The following is a 12,330-nucleotide window of genomic DNA, read 5'->3' on the forward strand; positions in this document are numbered from 1 at the left end:
GGTGTTAGTACCAGACAGACAGATTCAGAACCCCTACCTGGTCAAAATTTATTATTTTTATAATTTATTTAATGAATATATATCTAGATAGTGTAATATATTAATATAAACATATCAATGTGTGCAGTATATGTTTAATGTATGTTTACAGGTGGAACTGTTTCTAAGCAATGACATAGGTCTGCATTAGACATGAGTGAAAAAACACAGTAATGAATTTCTGAGTTGCAGGCAGATGGGCTAATGCCCTCTTTTCACTGGTCACTGTCTTCTGCTAGACCACTGAAGAGTTCTCAGAGGTAGATGGGGGTTGCATTTTTCTTGCTGTTGGACAAACTGCTGTAAAAGCATTTAAGACATCTGACATGCCCTTTATTACAAATCCAAGGTGATCTAGACTAGAATTCACACATCCGTGAGTAGGATGCATACAGCCTGAGCCTGGATGAAACACCCAGCCAACAGGGATTTCCTTGGGATACTGTCAGCAATCTAGATTTTGCTGAGTCAGACTGAGTATTGGGTGATGAAGTCTCTTGGAAATGCATTGATTCCTGATTGATATGTCAAAGGATTGTCTCTGCAGAGGCAGTAAACAGGGATACTTGGAGGAATGTTATTTAACCTCAGTCAGACCTCTGGATTGCAGCTTTTACAGTGATGTGGTGGGTTACCTTTAAGATTAGCAACAGGAAGTCCTGCTTTGGGGAGTGCACCCAGTTTGTGAAAACGTGGGAGCTCAGTTTCCTATGGTTTTCTTTCTCCTGGGGATAATCCCAGGTAGGATGCATTTGAAAGATGAAGCTGTTTTCTGCAGAATCGGAAAAGATGGATAAAGCTGTAGAAAGGAGCTGTTGGTTTGAGGTTTTTTTTAAAGTTTCATAGTTCCATGAAAGAGAGAGATTACTTTGTCCTAAGAAAGAGATGATTTCGATGATGTACAAGACTGTCTTTAAGTATTTGGAATTGGTCGCTGGAAATGTGAAACAAATGTTGCAAAAATAGAAAAAAGGGCTGGATTATTTCCTCCATTGATTGTTTGTTTAGAAATTACCTTCATTTCTTAGCCAACTCCAGTAAAAGCAGAAATATAGGGAAGGAGAAAACCAAAACAGACATTCTGTCTGGTCTGTATACATACACAAGTTGTTAGCAGGTATGAATTAAACCCAAAAAGTTTTCAGTATTATTGATCTCCCCGATGATATTTACTCATTTCTTACATAGAAGAGTGAGAAATGAGCACGTGCATTGGGTAAGTGAGTAGGAACAGATTATTATGTAGAATATAAGTTTGAAAGTGTCCTAGGTCATGAACTCACAGTCACAAAGTTACTCCCTTACTGCAGCTTAAGGATGTCAGGGAAACAACCCAAGGAATCATGGATGGCTTCATCAGTTAGCTGATATGTCTATAGGTGAGGGCTACAGAAAAGACAAGCTCATCATGTTTGTTGCTTTGGACTTCTTGCCTTGTCTCTTCAACAGATGTGGTGAATGCACTCATGTTGAATGATGTTCTGTAGTTCAAATGAATATGATGTAATATGAATCATGTTCTGTAATTCAAATGATAAAATTAGTATCTCAATGAACAGAAACATTGTCTGATCTCTTCCCTTTTAAATCTTTGATATTAAACCAGTGATGTGATTTTTTTTATCCAGTGCTTGTGATCTAATGAAGCTGTGGCTACTGTTCACTGTGTGTAGGCCTTAAAACAGATTTTCAGAGATGTATATGTATTGAATGGATGGAGAGGTACCATTATCTTGACTCTTCTCCTGCCTCCACAGCAGCTTTTGATAATTCAGGATAAAAACAAACCAAAAAAATTCCTTGCTTAGTTTAGTTCAGTGAAGATACTCTTTGTGCTGTAGACCAAAGAGTGTTTACAACTGGGTCATGGGCCCTATGGCTATGAGAAATCAACAGGTCTGGCTGTGAAACTCCCAGTGTGATGCTTTGCAAGACAGGGATAATATTGTGCCTTCCAAGAAGTGGGCTCTGGGGTGGACTGGAACAGTAATGATGACAGCCAAGAAGAATTTTAAGTACATGCTGTTTAACACCTTTGTTGGCACCGTGGACAGTGGGATTGAGTGCACTCTCAGCAAGTGAATGACATCAAGCAGAGTGGTGCAGCTGATACGCTTGAGGGAAGGGATGCCATGGAGAAGGACCTTGACAGGCGTGAGAGGTAGGCCCATGTGAAACTGAAAGTTCAGCTAGGCCCAGTGCAAGGTGCTGCACATGAGTAGAGGCAATCCCAAGCACAAATACAGGCTGGACAATGAGTAGATTGAGAGCAGCCCTGCAGAAGACTTGAGAGTAGTATTGGATGGAAAAGTGAATATGAGCCAGCAATGTGTGCTCTCAAACCAGAAAGCCAACTGTATCCTGGGTTGTGTCAGGAGAATTGTGGCTAGCAGGTTGAAGGAGGTGATTCTCTCCTCCACTCCGCTCTTGTGAGACCCCACCTGGAGTACTGTGTTCAGCTCTGGGACCCCAGTGTAGGAAAGACATGGATCTGTGTGCTGGTTTGAGTGAGTGGCAGGGTTCTTTTTGTAGCAGGGGAGGGAGCTACAGCAGTGGCCCCCTCTGAGAAGCTTCTTGAAGCACCCCGGGCTCTAAGTTGGACCTGCCTTGGCACCAAGGCCAGGCCAATTAGCTGCACCTCTGAGATAACATATTTAAGAAAGGGAACCTGGGGGGAGCTGTGGGAGTTGCAAGAAAAAGTTGCAAGGAGAACATCTGTGCAAACACCAAGGTCAATGGAAGAATGGAGGAGGAAGCGGAAGAGGTGCACTGGAGCAAAGACTATCCTGTATCCTGTGCTAAGACATCAGGGACATCCCCCCCTGCCACCCATGGAGGTCTACAGTGGAGCATGTACTGATTTGCGGCCTGTGGGGAGCCCTACACCACGCCAGGTAACTGCACCCAAAGAAGACCGGGACCCTATGGGATGAAGGCCCTGCTGTTGTAGTTAGGCGCTGGGCGGACTGCAACACGCCCACATGCCTGGGGGAGTCACTCATTGGAGAGTTTGTGGAGACCTTGTCTCCTGTGAGAGGGGGACCGTGCTTGAACAGGGCAAGAATGCCAGAAGTTCCTACACCCTGAAGTGGAAGAAGAGGCAGGACTGACCGCATCCCCCATTCCCTGCCCACTGTGCCACTGGTGGGGAGGAGGTAGAGATATTGGGAGCAAAGCTGCGTCCAGGAAGAAGGGAGGGATGGGAGAAGGTGTTTTCAGGGTGTGGTAATGCTTCTTGTGATCCTACTCCATCTGTTACATGTTGTTGTTAATGTCTATATTAAATTTTATGTTCTGTTTGTCTTTCCTCATGCGTCTGTCTTTTGCCTGTGCCATAATGGATGAGATCATCTCTCCCTGTCCTTATCTCGATTTCCTGGGCCTTTTGCTTTATTTTCTCTTTCTCAGTGCTGGTGGGTAAGGGGAGAGTGAGCAGCTGCATGGTACTCAGTTGCCCTCTGAGCTCAAACCATGACAGCCTGTTGGAGCAGGCCCAGAGGATGGCCACGAAGATGATAAGGGGGCTGGAGCACCTCCATTATAAGGACAGGCTGAGAGAGTTGGGGTTGTTCAGTCTAGAGAAGAGAAGGCTCAAGGGACACCTTATAGCAGCCTTCCAGTACCTAAAGGGGGCCTACAGGAAAGATGGGGAGGGACTCTTTATCAGGGAATCTAGTGATAGGATGAGGGATAATGTTTTTAAACTGAAAGAGGGTTGATTTAGATTAGATATAAGGAAGAAATTCTTTACTGTGAGGGTGAAGAGACACAGGTTGTCCAGAGAAGTTGTGGCTCCCCCCTCCCTGGAAGCATTCAAGGCCAGGTCAGATGGGACTTTGAGCAACCTGATTTAGTGAAAGGTGTCCCTGCCCATGGCAGGGGGTTGGAACTAGATGATCTTTAAGGTGCCTTCCAACCCAAACAATTCTGTGATCCTATTAGTTGCACTCTCTGCAGCTGTTCTGGGTGAAGAAGGCTGCAAGGCCAACGTCCTGTGGTGTTTACTGTTCTGGACACATTTGATTCATTTATTGAGGACAGTGGAAGCTGGAGTAAGCCCAAGCAGAGCTGAAAGAAGGAAAGGCCATTTGCAGAGTGATTGAAGAGCACTGTAACCACACAGATCATTTTCATATTGGTATTTGGAGGCATCCAAGGGGATGAAGTCATTTGACCTTGACTAGACTTCTGACCTCTTGCCAGAACTTGTCCTCCAACCAGTTGTGAGCCAGATTCTTCAGTTTCTGTATCAGTTTTCTCCATAGCTTAGAGTATAGATATTTAGCATCTAACTTCTTTCTGGACTACAGTCATTCCAATTTTACTAAATCACCCACTTCCCTAACACTCTCAACCTTTGGAAATTCCAGCCAGATTTAATCTTCTGCTTTGTGTTTCAGGAAAGGTCCCCTTGTCTGCAAGGCAGTGACTGTCTTTTGTGAAAAGGTGAACAAACTGGTCTCTTACAGAAAGAAGAAGCACAACTAGAAAGCCAAAGGTTAACAAAGTTATGTGGGTATGCCTGAGTTCAGCAGTCTTTCTTGAAAGCTGAGAGAGAGAGTGGTGCCTTCCCAGATGTGCTTTTCAGCATGAAACAGGGATTGATGTACCTGCTAAGGACCTCCAAGGCCATTATTAAACACAGTAATTTTCAGAGTGATTTTAGGGAATCCGTTCCTACCTAACCCCTGTTGTTTCATCTTTACATTCCCTTGGAAGTCCCAGGATATGCAACATGTCTTGGTCTTTGTGAATCCAGCCACCACTGCAAGTATAGAATTCTCTAGGTGGTCTGAATGAAAGTATGTGCACCAGGTCTTGTCTCTTGGCATTAAAGAGCTTCCCTGATGGGAAAAGCTGCATGTATTCCTTCCTGCACTGTGGCTTTAGGCCATATTTAAAATTCAGAAGAGGGAGGAACCATTAGCAAACCCTTGCAGCTCAGAAGCAAACTGACATCTGTTTCATCTGCTTCCATAATAGTTAGAGGTTCAATTATTTAGCAGAACTTGGCATATTCAGTTTCCAGCTGTTGATTCCCCCACTAATACCTTTCTGGCTCATTAGTCAGCTTCTTTGTGCAGCTCTGCCTTGCTCTAACTTTGTTTCCACACCAGTAGATGTCACTTTGGATACTTACTAACGAGATCCCAATGGGTGATACTTCTGGAGTTATTGAAACGTCTCTTGAAATGCAGCCTTTTTTACTGTTATGCACTGACTAGGGTGTTTTGTAGAGTCATTCAGCTGAAATCCTCACTTAAACAACTTTTGTCTCACTGAGCTGGCTGGCAAAACCTGTGCATATTGCTGGCACGGTGCTGAGTGGATTCACCCACTCAGGACTGGCTGCAAAATAAACCCAGGTAGATGACATACAGTGGTTAGTGCTGGAATTTAGCTAGGAAGGACATCTGAATGGTGTCTCAAGCTTTTCTGGTTGTGACTTATTGAAACTCCAAGCATTTGGCTCACCTACTTGGAAAGGAAAGAAATATGGACTCTAGCAAATGGCCTTTTGCAAGTTCTCTTCCAGTACCATTGCGACTGAGCATGTTTCTGAACAGCCAGTTGTTACTACTCTGCTGGAGGTGCTGTTCTACCAGCTCACAATCCAATCTATGCTTCTGGCCCTCATACTAGGGTGCCCCATTACCAGAAGATCTGTTTGGAAACTAATATCCAACAATTTTAATTGACAAATTGTTCTCTATTCATAATAAAGAACTCTTCAGTATAGTCCTCCCTCACCCCATCAGTTATTTATTTATGTTACCACCCAGAGGATAAGAAAGGTGAGAAGGAAGTAACTACAATTTACTGTCTGATTCCACAGTACATCCTCCCTCTCTTTCCCCTGTGCCTTTTTTTTCTGGTTGAACTGCTGTTTTAGGAGCTTTCCATTTTTTCAGAGCCAGGATAGACTGACTTCATTGCAGAGCCAGAATGCGTGATCTATGAAGCACAGCTTTATTTCTACAGAACATCATTACTATAGGGAAGCAGTATCCAGAGCCAATGTATATTACCAAGTTTGTGTGCTTGTACACACTGACAAATGTGCATATAGGAGAAGGTGAATGCAAAGGGAATGTCTGCATCATGGACAAAGTCTTACTTGACACCAGTTTTAGTGGCAGTCTGCATTCACTCTTCACAATGTCTAGTCCACAGCTTGAGGAAATCTGTGAGGGACCTGCACTTTGTCAGGGAACTAGGAGTGCTTAATACCTGCATAAAGAGAATACTGAGTTATAGAGTATTGGGTAGTAGCATTCAGTGTCATCCCTACACTGACAGGTCAAATCCACTACATGAAGAAGGAAGGAAAGCTACATACATGCATGCTGGATCCAGGGTTCTCTTTTTGCAAAGGCTGCAGACTTGTCAGACTTCCCCAGCAGAACAGGCACAGGTCACTGTCTAACTTTTGGCGAGAGTCATTTGTGCTGCCTCTCCAGAACAGGAACTGCCCAAGTCTGTGCAATTGAAACTAAGAACCTGTATGAAGGAAACAATGGCAGGTCTTTTCAGTGGATTTCTGCATGGACTCCCTATGAGAAGTTTAAAAGTAACAGTATGTATTCACCTCTGAAATACCAGTTAGCTCAGTTTCTGCCTTTCTGATGTTTCTTCATGATTGTAAGTGTGGCCAAATGATGCTTCTTGGTCATTCAGCCAGCAAGACCAAACCGTACAGAGGAAGGGCTTTTTCCCAAGAAACCTCCAAAATGTAACTTTTAAATTATTATTATGTAATGTAATTATATATATGTTTTATATTAATTATGTAACTTATATAATGTATAATATATGTTGTATATTATGTTGTGTTCTATATGAATTGTATAATTTAATTAATAATTTACTTATTAATAATTTTTACTTAACATTACTGCTTGTGCTTTACAGGTAGAGAAATTAAGCAACTTGCCCAAAATCATGCAGTGATTGAGTAGGGAATCAATTTCCTGTGCTGGAGGTCTAGGGATAATCTGACCTTTGTGTAAATGGGATTTCTTCTCCTCCCAAAAATCTGGGTACCTCCACAGGCAGCAGTCCATGACAGAAGTTTAGGACTTAGAAGTGAAGACCATCCCAGAGCCTGTATGACTCATGTTCCCATTGCTACTGGCCTCTAGAAGTGGCTGCCATGCCCATGCCCTTTCACTTGGAATTTCTTTACCCAGTAGAGCCAAGACCACATGGAATCATTTCGTGTTTAAATCCTAATAAGGGCATGGATGCATCCCTTTACATTGAAAGGAAAAACAGCTTATTTGCTGCTCTCCTGTTTTGAGGAATAAAATATTCTTTCCTTAGTGGAAAAAACCCTTAGTCAGGATGGTACAAAATATGGCTAAGTGGCTGGAGGAGCTCTGAGTTTTTACCAACACACCCTCTCCAAATCTTTTGATTTATCTCATCTTTAAAAGTAGACAGTGCTGTCCTCTATCATGCTGTTTGTGTCAGCCTCAGAGTGCAGACAATGGCATGAGAGTAATTTGATCAGTACCATTGCCTGTAATAAGCACAGCTACACCATTTTTTCATGTTACTTTTTTTTTTTTTTCCTAGGTTACAAATCAGATGCAAGGGGGAGGGCTTGTACAGTTGGTTCTTTTTTATGTCAAGCTAATTCAAGGAGGTCACAAAGCAGGATTTAAGGGTCTGTTCCTTTTTGCTGCAGCCAAAGAGCTCCCATTACTGCTTAAAATCAGGCATTAGCCACATTATGTCTCATATTTGGCAGTTTGTTATCTGAGTCTTGAACGATCAGATAACTCACCAGGACTTAGTGAGACCAGTGGAGTTAGGTCTGCTTGAGAATGCAGCCTGATGCCTTTATGGCTCAGCTAATGGATGCATCATTCTCTTCTGGCATTAGAGTCAGGCTCAGCATTTGAAATACTGCTGCTTCCCTAGAGCAAGATGAGACTGTGCTGGCCTCACCACAAAGCTCTGCATTTGTTCTGACAGTGCTTTCAGTTTCATCAGCCTGGGATTTAAGACTGTCAGGGAGAATTAGACACCCAACATGTCTGAAAGAAGAAGGTCTGATACAAGGCAAGATCTGAGTTCATGCATGGGATGGGATGATAACATTTGGGGCATGCATTGTTTGTGGTAGTTGTATAGCCTTTGCCTGCTTGTGTGTCTTCATTCCCCATGGATGCTTGTTGCTTGTGGTTAAGCTGGGAAAAGAAGCAAGGGTTTGCATGCCCCATTCCTAGTAAGTGCCAATTTATATGGCTTTCCTGAGGGTCTGAGACAGGCCTCAGGAGTTCTCTTCCTCGCTGACAATTTTGAGGCAGTCGTGAGTAGAGCTGACTTAATCTCCAGTGTAAAGTGATCCGTATGGGGCTGCAGGCCAGGCCAGCCCTCTTGCTGATGCAGGAGAGGGGCTGTGGCCTTCCTTTGACCATGTCAGAGTTTGGGGCAGACAGACTGGCTGCTGCTGGGGGAGATGTAGGGTATCTGGGGTGAAGCATTCCATCATTTCCATTGGATGTGGTTTTCCAGGGCTCCTTCCTTTTCCTTTCAGCACAACCTTGAGTCCCATCTCTGCTGTAGGCCTCCTTCTTTGCTAAAACAGCACATAAGTATGCCTACTCCTGCCAGGAAGCACAGACACAGATTATTCATTATCTGCTGAGAGGGAGACTTCATGGAGAAATTGTTTTTTCTCAGTTAGAAAGAAGGGAGGAAGAATGCAGCCCAACAGCTCCAGGCCACCACATTCAAATTCTCCAGGTTTTCCTGGAACTGTTGGCATGGTTTTCACAAGACCATCAGCCTAAACCAAGTACTGTGGAGCAGGTACAGTGCTTTTATGCTCTTGGTCCCAGTCAGACCTCCGAGCAGCCCATTAAAAATTAAGGACCATAATAGGGCTGAGTGGACTTTCAAAAGTGGCACATACATGTCTGTAGGATCTCACTTGTCATTTTACATCTGCTGGGTTATTTCAGTCATGCTCAGTAATACGAATGTCAATTCTGTCTCCCTGTTACATAGGCTGACCCTAAATTAGAGGAAGGATTCTTCAGCCAGAGATCAAAACAGAAAGATAGTCCAAAGAAAGGCCTGATGTGGTAAAGGCAGCTGACAAATTGCCTCTTGAATAGAACTCTTTGTTTACTCAAATGTAGAAAGCACAATGGGGTTTGTGAGTGGTTTCTATTGATGTGCGGAAACAAACTCTACAACTCAGATAGAGTTATAAAGCAGTGTGATGGTTTAGTCCCTGCTGGGGTCTGAGACCACGCAGCCGCTGCCCCTCCCCCACAAAGGGACTGAAATACAAAGCCCCGGGGCTGAGATAAGGAGAGGTTTAATACAACAGTGCAACAGCAACAAACCAAACAACAACAATAACAATAACAGTAATAACAATGAACAGAGCAAGATATCTACCGATACAGCAGTGAGAGGACTGGCTGTGCTCACTGATTCTTCCCGCGCTAAAGCACCTGGAGGTGACGTCAGCATGGTATATGAATAACCCGGCTACAGCTTCCCCCCCACTGCTGGGGAAACTTAACCCTATCCTAGCTAAACCAGGACAAGCAGGTATGTTTACTCCGGCCGGGGTGCAAGGGGATTTCTCCACAAAGCTTGCACCCCGTCTCTGGCAAGTAGCCAGATATTTATTACACCAAAGCATACATATTCATTAGGAAAGGCCGGGTTATTACAATTAGTTCAGGGAATAGGTGTGATTATTACAATTATTTCTCGGAACTCATTTGCATATTCCGAGCATGCGTAGTAGAAATAGGGTGAGGGTCTTTGGTGGTCAAGGGGAGAAGTACATGGTCTTCTTCACGGTGTCCGCTCTTTCCAGGACATGCACTGTGAAGCAAAGTCCAGGTGTCTTCTTCCTAAATCGGCGAGATCATCCTCCCTAGATAGCATCTCTGAGTCGTTTTGTTCAAGTTTAAGTTTGCCTATGTGCCCATTGAGGGCTTTGAGTCTGCTATCAGTGAGTTATCCTTTTAATTCATACCCCAGGGCTACCTGCTACTTTCTTCTCATAACCAATCCCCAAACTATCTGGTAAGCTACACTGAATCCACAGAACAGTCTGGGCAAGCAGGATTCTTAGGCAATGTTCAGAAATCATCATATGTTGCTATAAGTAAATAATTTGCAAGGAAAGTGGTCATTTCTCTGTATCACTATTCAGGACTTGTATGCCTGATTTCTTTCTTGGAAGCTTATTCTAGCTGCAGTGAAGGAGTTTTGGGGACAGAGACATACAAGTGTATCTTTCTGGAAAATCTCTAGAATGTTTTGTCACATTCTCATGTTTCTGATGAATCCCTGGTGTTGACTAATGGGTGGAGCTGAAAGCATTTTTTTCCTCTCTCTAATGAGTGGCTTGTACCAGTAAGATGCTATAGACAGAACCTACAAATTTAGACTATAAACCTGGCCAGCAAAGGCAAAAGTGGCAAAACAGTATTGCAGAGAAGCAGAGGATCAGCTTCATCATGCTTGTGTGTTTGGTCCAGCTGCATATCTGGCTAGAAAATTCTCTCTTGCTGTCTTCACATTTCCTGTGCTCTGATGGTGTAATCAGATTTTCATGCACTGTAATTTGCAGCAGGTATTATGTTTGTTTAGAAGGGAAGAAGCTAGTAAACTGCCTTCAATAAGGTGAAGGACAGTACTTCCACTTTCTTCAGTCAATCTCTAGCTGAATGACAAGGAAGACTTTCTCCCCCTGTCTACTTCGAGTTATGTTCATACAACATGGGTTTTTAGCTCAAGGTGGGAATTCAGATCTATAGCTTTAATTTAGCTGAATTTTGATCTGGAATTAAGGCTGGGAATTTTAGAAGAGCAAGGCTTCTGGGATATTCTCCATCCATACCTTATTACTACAATTGTAACTCTTCTCTACAGTTTTTTTTCTTCTGGCTAGCTTTGATAGGAGAGATGAATAAGAAGATTTAAAGCAGAAATAGAGAAAAATGTCTTTGAGGCATGCTCAGATCTCCACAAAGCTTGGACATGATACAGAGCCTTCTGGAAATCTGAGAGAACAGTTCCCTAACTTCACACAGGGCCCTGTCAGTCTGATGTGGTTTAGCAGAAGCAGGTTTACTTTAGTTAACTCCTAAAAGTTTGTCAGTGTTTTATAAGTCAGGAAGTACAACACCAATGCCTTCTATTCATGTGCCAGCTGGTCTTCCAGCCTTTGCAAATCTGTCTTTTCTAATTTATAGCGCCAGCTCACACTCCTAACTATTCTGTCTCTTTTAATAAAAGAGGCATTAATCTGTATGTGCTCTTGAAACAGTCTCTCAGTCTTGATGTGTGCTTTTGCTCTTCATTTGCCTTTCTCCCATGTCTTGAGAAAGGAGGCAGATTCCAGAAGAGGAACTGAGGACCACAGATCAAGCTGAGAGCTGCAAGGGAGGCTTTATGTTGAATTCTTTCTGGAGAAGTCTGGCCTGGACAGTGAGAGGGCTGTGGACTCATGTCTCTACAGGCATTTGAAAAGTAGTCATCCCACCCCCAAACCAGTGGTTTTCAATGTAGGAATAGGGTGCAGGTATATGTTCTATATCTTATGGGTTGTTGCAAGGGAAAATAATGTGCTGTTGTTAAATTTCAATGCATAGTGAAAGAGTCCCTTCTTCCTCCAAGAGTTTTGCTAGGGAAGGGTGATCTGCAAACAAAACCAAATGGAAAAGCACTGGTCTGCTTTTGGATGAATGACCACTCTTTTGTCATTCAGACTGGGTGTTTGGCAAGTGGTTTAAGCTGATTCTGTGCCACCACATGCTTTAGGTGTGGATTTGGAGGTGGAGGGAGGTAGGGAGTGCTTCAGTGCTTCACTTTTGACAGGTAGTGGGAGAATCCCAAATGAGAAACTTCAAAGCTATGCCCAGAGATAAGGATAGCCCTGCTCCTGCAGGACATCTGACACTGAGGGAAGGAGCTGGCATCTAACTGACTCAGAACTGCTCTGGAGGCTCTTTCCCTTGACAGGTGTGTGTGGTCCCTGTTTAAGCTTCCATTTTCTCTGAGATTTAGCACTCAATCTTGTTCGACAGGCTCAGTGAGTGTCAAGGAGAAAGGCCTATCACTTATGCTAGACATAATCTGCCTCTCACTCTGACATATCACTTTAGAGCCTGTGTAAAAGGCACTCTGCACGTTCCAGGCCCATCCAGAAGCTGGAGCCACAGGTTTGTTCACTGACCTTTTTGGCAAGAATCTCTGAGTGAATTTGGTTTTCAAAAGCAATCACAACAATGGGGCAAATCACAGATTATG

At 43.4% G+C, this 12,330-nt stretch overlaps 1 protein-coding gene across 3 annotated transcripts in view; it reads left to right on the plus strand.

The window, feature by feature from the left end:
* CPLX1 (complexin 1) overlaps positions 1-12,330 on the plus strand; it is a 122,271-nt gene that overhangs the window by 74,615 nt on the left and 35,326 nt on the right. The window lies entirely within an intron of this gene.

This window comes from Strix uralensis, chromosome Z, assembly GCF_047716275.1.
Source record: "Strix uralensis isolate ZFMK-TIS-50842 chromosome Z, bStrUra1, whole genome shotgun sequence".
NCBI classification, from domain to species: Eukaryota; Metazoa; Chordata; class Aves; order Strigiformes; family Strigidae; genus Strix; species Strix uralensis.